The sequence below is a fragment of the Oryzias latipes genome, chromosome 22 (genome assembly GCF_053564925.1).
Source record: "Oryzias latipes strain Hd-rR chromosome 22, Olatipes_Hd-rR_3.1".
Taxonomy (NCBI): domain Eukaryota; kingdom Metazoa; phylum Chordata; class Actinopteri; order Beloniformes; family Adrianichthyidae; genus Oryzias; species Oryzias latipes.
The window spans coordinates 13,765,117-13,780,478 of NC_136258.1; the positions used below are offsets into that span (position 1 = coordinate 13,765,117).

Here is a 15,362-nt window from a genome sequence, read left to right on the forward strand (position 1 = left end):
ACCTATTATTCAAAATGGGAAAATGGCTTGGTAAAGAGTTTTCCGCTTTCAGATGCATGAAAATTTGTATGTAAATTGAGATGCTAATATTACTCCTTGTGCTGAATACTGGATATGGCCTTTAATGTTATGGCTCATACACCATAGGATTCCCTGCAAATATGCGATACTGTTTTGCTACACAAAATGCATCAGTGGCTGTGTGGCAACATCCCTGTTAGGTTTTTATTTGGCATAAGACATACATATTTCATGAATGCAACTTGATCCTCAGATATTTGTTTAAAAACAAAAAAAAAGACCATTTTAGTTCTGTTTATAGGATGAAAAATGCATTAGAATAATTTATTTGATAATATATGTAGCCATAAACTCATCTTGACGTGTTGCCAGCAGTCCCAGGGCATGAGCCCAGACTTTGGCCAGCGTAATTAGCAGACTGCCCTCTCCAGTCTATTCGACCATTCCTAATAGACCCAGCTCAGCAATCTGCTGAAAGATAATTTGTTGCATGCAAACAGGGCACCGCGTTGACACCTTATGTTCCATGATTGAAGGCAATCTCCTGGGGACAGCACTAAATTTATTCATGGTACACTCTCCCACATCCAATGGATATGCGTCTGCACCCAACCGCCACACATCCACAGATTTCCTGCTCCACATCCGACCCTGAATGCACAAATAATACTAAATGATCTGCAGGGTTCTTGTTTTTCCATGAATACAGGGACCTTGAGATCTGTGTGCGAGTCAGTTGTCCCCAACTCTTGAAAAGAAGACAATGCATAATTTAAATCAAGAAAGTGTTATTACATGCACAATTTTTTTTCACCTTCCCATCTTTTATCTCTTAGTTTCTCCTCAGGGGAATACATGTGTTAACAAACCCGTGTGCTCAAATGTGTCTGTGCATTGTGCACCTGGGTCACAGGAAGTGGCATTAGAGTTAATTCCTTGTTGATGACTGAAAGCTGTTGATAATAGGAATGCTTGCAAAGGTGATCAAAGTAGATTAGCGCAAGACACAGCAGAGGGAATGCTTGAACTATTTGTTATTAGCAAAGGCTGTTATCTAGGCTCTGGCATGCTCAGAGGAGGAACTCATGGTCAGACATTAACACTGAGCACAAATGCTAATGCTCAACTTAAATTGATGAACCTCTGACTGCATGCCGCTATTTATTTACGAGAATTTCAAAGAGGTGATTATCTTGTGACACAAACAGGTATACTCTTTCTACAACAGGCTTGCAAAGTACTTGCTAAAGACAAAACAGGGTCACTCAAATCTTAGCTGAGGCATAGCCTTTTGTCTGAAGGTCCAGGGTCCACCAAACAGGAAAATCATGGGGCTACATCAGACATGCTGAAAGCACTGACTGACATGAAGGTAAGGATGCAGTGTTAGATCACAGCAGTATTTCTGAGAGCTTTCAGGGCGCCCTCAGCTCTTACTGTGATAACAGCAACAACAACAACAAAAAATAAAAGGCCAATAGCACACACATAAAAAAACTGACGCTCCAGGGCTTTAAACTGGTTTTGGAGTCATTGTGTTGTTGGAGCACAAGAGGCAAACAAGTATCCTCAAGTCTTGCAGTGCTCAGGAGAAAGAGGTATTTTAAAAATTAACTCTCTGAATTTGATACTCCCTGGATCAAAACACAAGTACCATCAGTGGTCGTTGTACTGTACATACACAAGCTTTTCCCAAAGCCGAAGACTGTTTTCTTTGATGAGTTAATATTTTCCCATTAGAGTACAAATTTGACATTTTTACTGGCTGTACACACTGTCAGCAAGCACATTGTAACATCCTTTATTTATTCTCTCACATATTAAATCATGACAATAGCTGAAAATTGCATTTATTTTTAGCTGTATCAGAAAAATCTGTTAGAAAACACACACAAACAGGTTGATTGAGTGTATGTTGTCAGTAGAATATTAGGAAAGAGCAAACCTTTAAAATAATAGCAGATTGAAGTGTATAATTTGAAATATCTGTCAGAGTTTGGCCTTGGCGCACAAAATTCTGAACAGTCACACAGTTCAACGCCTCAAACAATGGATGACTTCGCATACAAACCGTTGACCACAGGATTCTTAATGGATTTGACATTGAAACATTGCACACACTTATTTAACAAGTCTCTTGTCAAGGTATAATTAGTCAGATCATACATTCTGCTTCAAATGAAGATCAACTTCAACACCTGAGTTTTAATTTAAATGAATTAACTAATTATTTTTGTAGTTTTGACTCTCAAACACGTAAAAAGTGAGGCACAAAAGCAGAGGCAAGTTAGGCAAGTTCAAATACACAGAGGCTTTAAAATCACATTACAGCAGCCTTGACCCAGCTGAGAAAAAAACTCTTGGATAACTACAAAGCAACAAAAACTGAATAGGTTAATGTGTAACTAAGTAGTACTTACATTTAATATGTATGGGTTCCAAAGAGCTTATAGAATCTACTAATTCATTTAAGGACAAGATAAAAGCAGAATTCATAACTGTTGCAATTGCACTACTCAATAAAATGCAATACTCAGAAATGCAATTTAAGCTTAATTTTCTTTGTACATGTCTTCTATCATGAGAAAAATGCACATTCACATGTTAAAAAGACCAAAAACATTATTTTCATTGGAGGGAGTCTTCAAAAAATCACAAACATTTCCAGTATGTTTTTGCTGGATTCACTTTAATTTCAGAATAACAGCTCTTTTTTATAAATAATTATGATGACAAAAACTTGCATCAAAGAACTTTATATTTAATACCGTCCTATAATGTGACATAAAAATGAACAATTCATATTTCTACCCATTAGCTAATTCATACTTTGTTCCCCTGTTGGCACACCCATTCTGTTACTAAGGGCAGTGACGGCTTTCTAATTTTAACATTGAAGTAAAATGAGAACCCAGCATGGGGAAATTTGCTGGATTTAATAATTCAGCTCAATTGCCTCAGTTAAAATGAAAAAAAAAAAACATAAAAAATCAAGCAGACAGAATCACTGCGCTCATAAAAACTGCTTTTTCAAACCAGTAATTTTGTGTTATTTCGTTTCCTTCCAAATTCTACTTTCTGCTTAGGCACAATCCAAGAGAAATGACCTGAAGTGGAAACCATGAAAAGAACTGAAAAATTCATACTGGAGTGGAGGTCCAAAGCCTCCTTTATTAACTTCTTCAGCACACAATATGAAGTCTGGTATATTTTGTGAAGAAAATTATATCTGGTCTAAAATTATTTTTGGTTTTACAACACTAACAAAAGGTCCTCTACAACTGTATTTAGGTCAAATTACATTTGAGTAACTAACCAAGATGTTGAATCTATCGTGAATATTTTCTGTACCCAGTGAATTCCTGTTATTAATCCAGGAAAGAAATCAATGGGAGGCAGATAGTAATTAACCTAAACGGCATTACACAACTTTATGTTGATCCATCTTGAAAAAGTAGGAGTGTGGGACAGCTCAGTTTATATTAGAATAAGGCATGTGTAATTATCTCTATATCTCAGAGCTCTCGTGATCTCGGCATACTGTCAAGGTCTTCTTCCCTATCGGATAATTACTTCACCTCGTACCTGCATTAACTGGAATTAGCCTGTTGTGTTCTGGGTTTAAACTAATGCATGACTTTCAGGCTTGCCATGTTGGATGGGATTTTGCTGCATGCACTGCCTTATGGCCATGGTCCTCACCTGGCTGCATGTTTTTTCACCAACATCCAGCAGATCCTTTTATTCAAATTGACTTACAGAAAAACTGAGCAAACACAAACTTAAAAGAAAAAAAACGTCCCAGGTCAGGCACAGGGGGACATTTTTTTACAGCCACAAGAGATGTCAAGGAGTAGTTGGTTTTTTGTGAAATTATCTTTGCATCCAACTAACAGGAAGTCGTGTGCTGACAAAAAAAATCAAAGAAAATTCCAAAATGTGCAGCTCTACTGCGTCTTCTGAGTCAGAAAACGTGTCAGTGTGACCACTTATTTGTTTTGAATTTCCTATGCAAAGAGTTAATCTGATGATTGTGGCCTATAAGATGTTTGTCTACTCTTTTATCTCTAAAAAGGTACTATATTGGCAGAAACTGGAACTTATTATTGTACATCCAGAGAATTCCAAATATGCTGTTGAGTACTCACCTTGTCTGGAGATTATGGCCATGCACAAACCAAATGTTTGCAGGAACTGCGGGCAGATTAGGCATACACCTTCAGGTCTCAAATAATCCTGGAAGTATGTCGTGTTGCAGTTCCCTAAATAACCGTAGGGGACTTGTTTCAAAGAGAAGAACTTTCCATTCACTTGCATGTGGAAAAAAAGTTAAATTCACAATCTTGTTTTAAAGAAAATTCCAGTGTTTATCAGTTTTCTATATATTTTTAAAGCTCAAATGTGTACGTTATTATGGGAATGTTTCTTTGATTGGCAGAATGATTTACTCAACATAAATGTTGAACTTCACCTTTTCTCACCCAAATGTCCATTTTTAACATGTTGGGTCTGTACCCAGCCAGCAAGGCCAAGTGGGCCCCGTGTGCTTTAAAAGTGGTCAGAAAATGGGGTTTTCAGCAGCTTCTGCGGTGGCCATACCTGTGTTTGCCCACATTGGCTTGAGTGGGCACTCAGAATTCTTTCACTACTCACTACATAGTGCTCTATATAATGTGTTTCCCATTTTGTAGTGCGGTCCGAATCTACAATTCCAAAATTGAGTGCCCAGAAATTTCCCAGGAGACTCTGTGAAAAACCAGTGTGCATCGATGCTCATCAGATTGGCAAATATAGACCACAATGCATTGTGTTGGAACAAGTTTTTCAACAAAAATGTATTTAAATCTATTTTTTTATAATAAAATATCGTTGTCCTCTTCAGAACACAGTGGATTCATAAATGGCCGTCGCAAAACGCTCATATCAATTAGAAAAGTTGTGAGCGTGGTGTCTGATTTGTTTTTAAAATCCAGGGCACTACATAATCCCGCACTATATGTTTTTTTAGTACTTGGGGATTAGGGTGGGAACTCGGACATAGCCATGGAGTTGTAATGTTGTTGATTATCAAAAATACCAGTTATTTTGAAGTAAACAATTGTCTGCATCAATTTAAGCAGTTTCGGGTTGTTATAGTATTCGCAAAGACTAGTTGTTTGTCTGGTTTTCACTGCTAAAATGAGATTTAAAAAAGACATGTTTCCTTTACTCCTTTGTGTTAATTTAGAACTAAAACTATAAAAATAATTTTAAAAAATCAGAGGGAGAAGGACACTAAATAATCCATTTAAAATAATGACACTGTTTCAAACTTGTAACATACATAATGTGCAGGTAACTTATATCATATACAAGGTGTCATCTCAGCAGAAGTAAAATATCCATGTTTAAAACTGGTTAACAACTGTTGGAATAACATCCAACTGTGCATGTACACTTTACAGGTGCAGGATACTTTGAACATGGGTAGAATCTTTGTTACTCATGCTTAGGATTTCTAAACAATGCGCTCTTACCTCAGCCCTGAACAGAAATTAATGCAAAAGTACCACATTTCTCAGAACTGTAAAAATGTTCCTCTAACCTCTTAAACATGTTATGCTGACCATTTTCACTAATTTAAAATAGTTTTTGCACTGAAACAACTGTATGCATTATGACTGCTTTCGCAGTTTGAGAAAGTATCATTACAGTCCAAGGCTCTGAGTGTTCAGTATGATTCAAGTTTAGTCATCAGAATCAGAATCGGAATCAGAATCGTTTAATGACATTATGCAGTGCATAATGAAATTATTTCCAGCAGCTCTCTTCAATGAATACCTACCATATACATAATAAGAAAGACTGTGCAGTAAAATAGGAATGGTTATTGCACATACATTTAAAGTGCAGCCAGAGCATGTCACAGTGTAATGACAGGGGACTAGTGGGTTATGTTAAGCCCTTGGAGGGGGGCACAAAACTGTGTGATTGGGGGGGCTCACAGCTCTGGGAAGAAGCTGTTTGTCAGTCTATTTGTGTGAGTTCTGATGCTCCTGTATCTCTTTCCAGAGGGAACAGGTACAAACAGTTGGTGTCCCGGGTGGGTGGGGACTGCAGCTATTACCAGCCTTCTGTCGGACCCGTCTGTTGTACACTGAGTCGAGTTTTGGAAGAGATCCCCCCCACAATCTCCTGTGCGGTTTTCACCACCCAGGCCAAGTCCTTCCTGTCTTGAGTAGTGCAGCTCCCATACCACACCGTAGCACTCAGAACACACAGGCATTCACTATTACATTAAATTTTTACTAGGAAACTCCTATAATCTGCAAAAATGAGACTCAAAGATTTTAGAACGACGTAATTCCTTTAAACTTGTTATTATTACTTCAGTGTGAAGGGCAGTAGCATCGTAAAAACACTATAAATTGTCTGCCATGTAAGTCACACCAATTTAAAGATAGGATCTCATTTAGATACTTTTTTTCTCTTACCTTTTTCAGTTTTCCTCCTGTTGTCTGTTAGATTTATACATTTAATTTCTTTGTCAAGCTGTTTGCTTTTCTGTTCATGTTCCAATCTCAGTCACAATCACACCACAGTGTATTTACTAATCAGTATAACTGGTTGTTGTTTGTTAATTGCACCTCTATCTGTGTTTCTTGCCATTTCTTTTGTTACTTGAAGTCTTTTATGTATATTCAAAAAGCACTTTGAGTATCAAATGATATTTTTCTTTGTAAAGCTAACTCAGGATTTGTCGTCCTGGTCTCTTGTTTTTTAGAGGTTTAGAAGCCACCTTTTCATACTTTTGACCTTGCCCTGATTTGCTGCCACAAACAGCGGCATTGTGTGATTAAATGAAAGGATGTTTATTTAACTGATTTCTATAAGTTTTGGACCAAAGTTAATCTTAAAAATTGTAATAAAACCTCTGGAAACTGCAAGTGACAACTTTTTGTAAACAAAACCTCAAAGTTTCTGTAACCAGAACTGTGTAAAGTTGTTTTGAATGGTTTTCGAGTTGAAGTAGCATTTCTTTAAATTGTATAGTTAAGTAGGAATAATATGTATGAATGATTAAATGTATCTTTTTTTAAACAACTTTACAACCCCATCAGGGTGATAGTGTGTTTTTAAATCAAAAATAATAGATATAGAGAAAATAAAAAAATGGGCAGATCAAGAACAAAAAATTAAAAATAACAGCAAAAAATTAACAAGGACAGTAAAATACTTGAAAGGCAGACAAATAAATAAATAAATAAAATGAGTAAAAGAAACTGAGATACCACCAGCTACTGAGCATTAAAAGCCATTCCAAAAAGGGAAGTCTTTAGTTGATGTAAAAAACTGTTTACGCCTGACATCATACAGCTCTGGAGGTATATTATTCCATAACTAACCAACAGGAAATGCACTTTCACACTGTTTCTGTCGTGACCTGGGCATATCACATGAGCACAAAAGCAAAGGATTGACAAACTGTTAGTTTTCTTGCTCCACAGTTAAGGAATCAGGCAGACAAGAAAGGAAAAAAAGAAATCTAAAGCAGTAGTGCCACTTATTTACTTACCTTAATCAGGACAAAGCCAAGAAGGTAAACACATGGGAGTGAAAAGAAAAATAACCTGAAAACCTTTTAGCAGATAAAAAGGTGATAAACCTTTTGTTTATATCAGATTATTACAGCAAACAGTTATTTGCATGATTGTTTTCAGCATCCCTCCATGCTCATCCTTGAACAGTTTTTGCTGTGTGGAGGATGAAATGACACAGACAAGTCTGTGAGAAGACAAGGACTGCAAAACAAGTTCCGCATTAATTTTTATTTAGGTTAAATTAGTCCAATTAAAACTTCAAGGCGTGATGTCTTTTTGTTCTCAATTATAAAAAAAAGCACCAGAAAAGCACAAAAGAAAATATAATAACCTAAGGCTTATTTGACATTTTATTTCCTAAGTTTTCTTTTATGACAAACTACATATATTTTTCCAACATAAAGAGGGTTTGGAGAGTGTTTGCTTCCTTAAATTGACAGCTAAAAAGGATTTTAAAGTTTTACTTCCTGAACAAATTTTTTAAAACATGCTTTTGAAATCTGAACTTCAATATCTTTAATATATTCAGGTCTGAGGTCATGTGACTTTCAAAACAACAAAGCATTTTGTCAACAGTGTCTCTCAAACCTTTGTTAAAGAACTGGAGGAAAACAACAAATAAATATTTTCGATTAGAAATAATCGCCATAAATAAATAAAACACGTCTTTCTGAATTTGCTAGCATTTCATATCTGTACAATTCTGTATATTGCTGTAAAATCCTCCACTTTTACATTTCTTTTCTTTCACTCAGATGAACATATTTCTTCAAGAAGAAAACGCATCAGACAGTACGGAAATGGGACATCATCTGGAGAAGACTGTCAGGTAGGGAGGGCTGGGGAGCATGAAGGACCCAAAATGCAGAGAAGAAGGCACACGGTTCCAGGGTAAGGGGTTTATTAAACTAACAAAAAGCGCTGCAGAGCAGGAAAACAAAATTAAACTCACTGTGGGCAAAACATGAACACATGGCAGAAGGGAAAAGACGATAATGGAACAGCACAATACAGACAGGACAGACAAGACACAGGTGTACAAGATCAGGAGAGATTGGGACCCAGGAAGTAAAACTCAAAAGCTTGACAAAACAGGAAACCTTTCAAAATAAAACAGGAAACTGAACTCAAACATGACAGTAACCAAAACGGAAAGCAAAAACCAAAACAAAGAGCATTATTGTGCAGTCTCCCTGAGTCATCGGACTCGACAATCAAATATTTTTCAGAAATAACTTGTTGACACATTAGTCACAATGTAGTAAGGTACCATCTGTAATAAAGGCTGGTCCCAACAAGGCAGCAAAGGCAGCTAAATGACACATACAAGTTTATTAAATATAACAGAAAGGACAAAATAGGCAGCTTAAATATTAAATTCTTGAATAAAAACAGTTTTTTAATGTATTTATTTTTAGGAAGCAGCAGTTAGTTTGTTATGCGGTCTGGTATCATAAGCAGTGAGTCTAAGCCCCTCCCCGCATCTCTACCTGCTTTTCCTCTCTACCTGTTGTACTGACTGTAAAGTCAATGGACAGCTAACTCCTTCCTTCTCGTGTTCCCCAACAGAAAGTACTATTGCTTCCTGATACAGGCGCCGCCATGTTAAAACCAGTCAACAGTGATTGGTCCGAGTCGCTCTGAGTCATCGTATCTATGGCAACTACTGCTACAATAGCCACAGATACGATGACTCAGAGCGACTCGGACCAATCACTGTTGACTGGTTTTAACATGGCGGCGCCCGTATCAGGAAGCAATGATGAGGGATTTTGCCTCATTTCGCAAGAGCTGGAGGTAAGGCATTTATGAGTGATGTCACACCTCAATTTGTCCGACCCTCACCGACCCTACTCATCAAAAACCCTTCTGAAACTTTCCTGATCCTTTGTGAAACAACATTGGAATATTGCTTAACATAAAGAGTTTTTTCTTTAATATGTGAATATTGAAACATAATATAATGTCAACATTTAAAAAAATAAAACAGGTAAAAAAAATAATGATATTGAAACAAGTAAGTGAAGATGCTGTATTGTCTTGGAATCTTTTATTGTTGGAAAATGTATTACACCATTTACTGTATTTTTACTTACATTTTGCAGTAAATTGGGCTTCTTCACTTGTTTTTTTTTTTTTACTTTAAACTGCTGATTGTGGCTGTGCAGCAGAGTAGAGCTTTCAAAAATTTACAGTGTTTGGCAGTATGGAGCTGGTAGATTGAGCAAAGGGCAAAGCGGTCAATCAAAGGCCACCTTTCCTCTTTCTGCTTCTGCTTTGGGACCTATCTGGCGGTAATTCTCTGATTTGACTTTGATGTGTCAATTTGTGCCTGATGAATAATTGTCTGGTTTGCTGATAACTTGTAGGAGTCAAGTGTATTCTGGTAGCACTCAATGCAAATGGGAGATATTTGGGTCCTTCAAATCACGACAGTAGCCCCTCCACATTTGCCTCCCCGTTCCGTGAGTAAACTGACCAATTAGCTGTGTTTGAAGAAGCCATTTTTGATTAGAGCAATCAGTAAACAGCAAAGCCTCTCTTTGATTGTCCACATGATTAGATGAGTTGTCACTTGAGAAGTTGTTTCAGATTTTTAATTCATGACCTCATATCACTGAAAAGTACGGCAATTACCCAATCCCTTCTCCACAGATGAACACTTGGAGAAAAATTCATCCATACTGTTAATGCTGATGACCTCATTTTTCCCCCCATCAAAGTTTCCAGGCGGACTGAATCAGGCAAGTATGACAGCCTCCGTGCAGATGCAGATGAACTGCACTGATGTCAGTGGTAATGACATCAAGATGGAGGTGAAGCCCTGACCAATGCAGTCGGATGAGATGATTCTTATTGACACTACAGTGTGGATTCCATTTTTTGTTTTTATTCTTTTTAATTTTTTGTGAATTCACTTCCTGTGCTAGCATTGAACTCATTACGTAGGAATATTTGCTCAATTATGCACACATTCTTGAGTCTCATTGTATTACTCTGTAATTACCAGTATGGCTAAATTAATGGCAAGAATGTTACAATAAGTGAAAAATTATAACATTCTCAAGTAAGCAAAGTACAATTTTCCCACCATTGTAATCTAAACCATTTAAAAAAATAGATCTGATTTGAATCATTTAATGCCTATATCAAAATATGTAAAACTATCTTTTCAAATAATTGATCATTAATTTAAAGAAAAACAAAACATGTAATCATCCTATTTTATAATTGTTAAAAAAAGGCTTTATTTTTTTATGTTGTTCCATGAGTCCAGTAAGATATTTGCAGGCTTTTTCAATGTTTTGAAAATGTCTTTATTTCATAAATAAGGTTTTCCATCTATCCATCCATTTTCTTAACCCTCTTTTGGGGTAACGGGGTTGTCAGAGCCTAACCTGGCTACCGCATGCTTGGGTTGAACATGCACACACAGAAAGGTCCTAGTTGAGATTTGAACCAGGGCCTTCTTGCTGTGAGGCGAGAGCACTCACTACGGTACCATCGTGCAGGCTAGCTAAGGTTTTAGTTGTGAAAAACTAATAAATCAAAAATATTTTAAAAACAAAACATTTTCTCTGTACATTGACCGTAATAACAGAGTAGTGCTTAAGAAAATCATTTAAAGGACAGCAAAAACAAGCAGTTTACCGCCCACTGAGAAGACCTGTTGAGCTTATAAAGATAGAAATGAAAAACTGTTTAAGTTTAATCTTGATAGCTAATAAATAGCAGCAACAAAGTCTCAAAACCTTCTTAACCCTTTACAAGTCACTGGGTTGCTGGAGCCTATCTTAGCCACTGCTGGGCATCAGCAAGGTACACTCTGGAAGGGTCGTCAGTCCATCGCAGGGTACAGAATTAACTTGTTTTTCCATTTTTATTTCGGATTTATATCATCAGAACTCTGTACCCGATCGACGTAAAGCATTTAGTTTATAAGACTCAACACATTATTTTATTATCATGACAAAGTACTTTGGGACATTTTTAATAGTGTTAGACTAAAACAACCATGTAGTGTTATCCAAAGCAGCTTTGCTTTTAGGTATTTGTTTTTAAGTTTTCTGTATATTCAGAAGAAAATTGAAGAGAAAAGCTGAAATAAAAACAAGCATTTTGGTAGTATGAATAAATATAAATAATTAAGGGCAAAAAAATCCGTTACGGGGTTGCCAGATCCTAACCTGATTGGATGATGATGTTTGTATTTTGAAGAAGAGGAAAAGTAAAAGAATATTTGCCAGAACTGTGTAAAGACTTCATTGTGTAAATGTTGTCAGTAGACATTGCCATGCCTAATAATGTCCCCATCCAATCACTGATGTCTGTTGACATCCCATAATACCTACCGGTACTTCTATTTATTCAAAAAGATTCCTTTCTATTTTGTTTAATTTTTGGAAAATTATGCTTTGGTTTCTGAAATTTTATTTGGTTTTCCAAAGTGTCATTTTGCCTTTTTTATTATTGTTTTTTTGTCTTTGATGGTTGTGATTTTTATTTTCTTTTTATATCTAATGATTTGTTCATGTGATTTGTACTTCAGGACCACCGTAGAACAGCCACTCAGAAGGTGCAGTGACTTCACATCAATATTCAACATTTGACCAAACTTCCTCTTTATTTTTGCAGCAAAATTGATTAGTGTTCTACAAACAACAACTTAAGTGTGGAGCTGTTTTCTAAGTTTCACAGGTCAGAGTTCAATGTCAATACATGTTAGTAGACTGTTTAACATCTTATAGGCTTAAGGCATTGCTGTATCTGGAAATGTTTATTAGAAATTCAAGAGAGGCTGTTCATCTCACTGTCACAAGGGCTGCTTTCATACTCAGCGGCAGGTATATTTTTTTGATCCATTTTATTTTGGGGAAAAAAACATGGAAAAGAAAATATTTTATATGGAAGGCCTTTGTTCAACTTCAGGAGGAAGCTCAAAAATATTGCAATCTGAAAATTAAGATCCAGATTTAGGCTGTTGGTGGAAGATTTTTTCATGTTAATTTTCTGCGCTCATCAAATAAAGAATGTTTGTGGTAAATGCTCACTTTTCAGTACGCTAAAGTGTTTGATTTAAAAACTGATTGCCTACGTGAATCATAGCACAAAATATATAAACAATGTAATTGTTAAAATGTATGGTTATATAAACATTTAACATTTCATATAAATCTTTGTGGGGACTTTTATTTAAAAACCAAAAAAGTTACACACTTTTCTCATTTTTTTAGTTTGACATAAAAAAAAATTTGATTGTTTACATTGTGTCAGTGTCTTTGATTGCTTTTTTAATGCAACAAATTACAAACCCAAATTGGATTCAATTGAGCAGTCATGTAACATAGTGTCGCAAAGTATTTTAAAGATTAGCATTTTAACACAAGACCAAACAGTGTGACAACTATCCGTTCTTAACTTAATGGATTGGACTATGACAAATGTCAAAATTGACCCTGGGGAATTTCCAAACTTAATTGTAATTTGAATAAATGTTTGTGATCAAAGGAAATGAAATAAATCCTCCCTTTTGTTTAAGCTCAAGCAGGATAAGAACCAAGGTTTTACCATTTAATTATTAAATAAATATTTATAATATATATATATATATATATATATATATATATATATATATATATATATATATATATATATATATATATATATATATATATAAAGTCTTTCTTAACTAGTCAACCAGTTTAAGATTTACTGGTTTGGAAATAGTCCAAACCTCTAAACTGCAATTCACCGTCCTCAAAAAAGCCAAACCATGCCTTAATCAATCCAGCAGCCAGTTGGACACAGTTGGGCTGCGTGTGTGACACACAGCCAGGATTAGGTCTAGCTGATTAGGTGCCAGTGGATCTGACCACTAATTACATGTGAAGTGTGGCTGACCCCACATACAGGACTGCATCTGTAAAAGTGGTTGTGAGTTCAAACTCTTCCACTCCTTTTCAGTGCCCCCAAACCTCAGTCCCTTGTTCATCGGCCATACAAAAGCGTCCAGAGGCGCTTTCATTGGAGGTGCTGTGCTGTGGAGAGGGGACTTGAAAAAGAATTCCCTTTCCCTTTTGCTGTGCTGCCACCCCCTGCAGGGAGGAGTCAATGTAGACTTTGGGTGCCTTCGTACGTCCAGCTGGCTGCAGTGGGCCAAATAAACACTCCACGACGACCAGCCAGTATGACTCCCATCTGAAACAGAACCTTTGTCAGATGCTGATTGGTTCTTAATTAGTGTTTTTGAAACAAAGTCTCTTTGTGAGAGTTATTTGCACTGATGAGGCTTTAATGGACAGACAATATATGCAAGTAAATGGAGACTAATGTTTGCTTTGATGCAAAAATACATGGAGTTTCCCTGGTTTTACGTACATAAAAACACTGTGGAAATATGAACTGTATCAAAATACACAGTTAAGACTTATTTTCTGTATACAATTTTTCTCTTTTAATATGTTTTTTATTTAACTTTTTGATGTTGTTGAAAGAAATGCAATAGTTTGGCCGGGACAAAATAAATAAACAGATTTTATTGTGTGATGTATATGTAACTTGCTCCATGTTTCAAGAACTTTCCTTCAGTTAAAATCCTGGACTGTAAGAAAGAAATCTGTCATATTAAGCCAACATTCCCTTTGCTGTTTGTTTTGCATAATCTCATGGGAATTCTGTTGTCTCCATTCTCTTTTCTTACCACTATCCTCTGCCAGTCAGACCACAGCAGCTCAAGAGGAACTCCAGACGCCAGAGTAAAGGAACATGGCAGTTTGGACGTAATCCTGTTTGCTCCTGCGGGTCACAGACTCTGTCAAGTTCCTATTGTCAACTACAGTGTGGCCGTTTATTTGCAGCCTTCTAATTGTAATTCCCTCTGGAGAGCAGTTTGTGTCTCCTGCTGAATGCTGAAGACGAGACAGGTTGCTGCAAGATGATAATTGAAAAGAAAGTGGGTGGTCCTATTTGGCCCTGGTGGCCCAGTGGGACAGTTGTCTGTTGTGGAGGGAAGCAGATTAGCACATCCTATATATTTGAAGAAACCATTATGTACTTCCGGGCTTAATTTGACGGGCAGCTCTATTGAGACGGCCTCTTTCTCTTGTCTTCTTACATGTCTTTTGCTTCTGGATGAGATCTCTACTTCAAAGAATATTTTCTCAAGTGCAACATTTAATTTTGGAAACTCATTTGTCTTAAACTGCTATGAAACAGTTAACTATGAACAGTTAATCTATTGTCTTTTGTCAAGAACTTGTAAGGTTATCAATCATCAAACACATTTTTAAATCGGAAGGGGCACTCTCACTTAAATAACTTTCTGGTCGCTACCACACGTTGATCCTATCCTTTGCTTACCTTCATTGTGCTGCTCTTCAGTCCTGGCCCTATTAACCAGTAATCCGCATACTGGCAGCCCGGCCATTACCGTGGCAACGGTAAGATGGAAGAAAACCACTTGCTGGTTTATCAGTAAAAAGAAGTGCTCTGAAGGACAGAAATGAACTCTTTTATCTCCTAAATGCATTCTTTTTTTCATATTCCTGAATACTAAAACTGAATTTCTAACAAATTTTCTCTTGATCTTTTTATTTTGGAGGTGAGGATTAAATGTTTCTTGTTCAATGTCTTTTGGTTTCGTCATTTCTTTAAAAACCTGGTCCAATGGTGTAAAGAAATGATTTGTTGAATTGTGCTTTGGATAGACCAAAAACTCTGCTTTTCGTTCATTCCTGAAAAGTCACCCACATCAGAAAAGGC

At 36.5% G+C, this 15,362-nt stretch overlaps 1 long non-coding RNA gene across 1 annotated transcript; it reads right to left on the minus strand.

Annotated features, from left to right (window-relative positions):
- Positions 1 to 13,589: 13,589 nt before the first annotated feature.
- LOC144988951 (uncharacterized) lies at positions 13,590 to 15,362 on the minus strand. Its single transcript, XR_013653058.1, has 3 exons — positions 14,961 to 15,362; positions 14,302 to 14,396; positions 13,590 to 13,799 (listed from the first exon to the last, which is right to left on the minus strand). It is a non-coding gene; the product is annotated as an uncharacterized LOC144988951 (long non-coding RNA).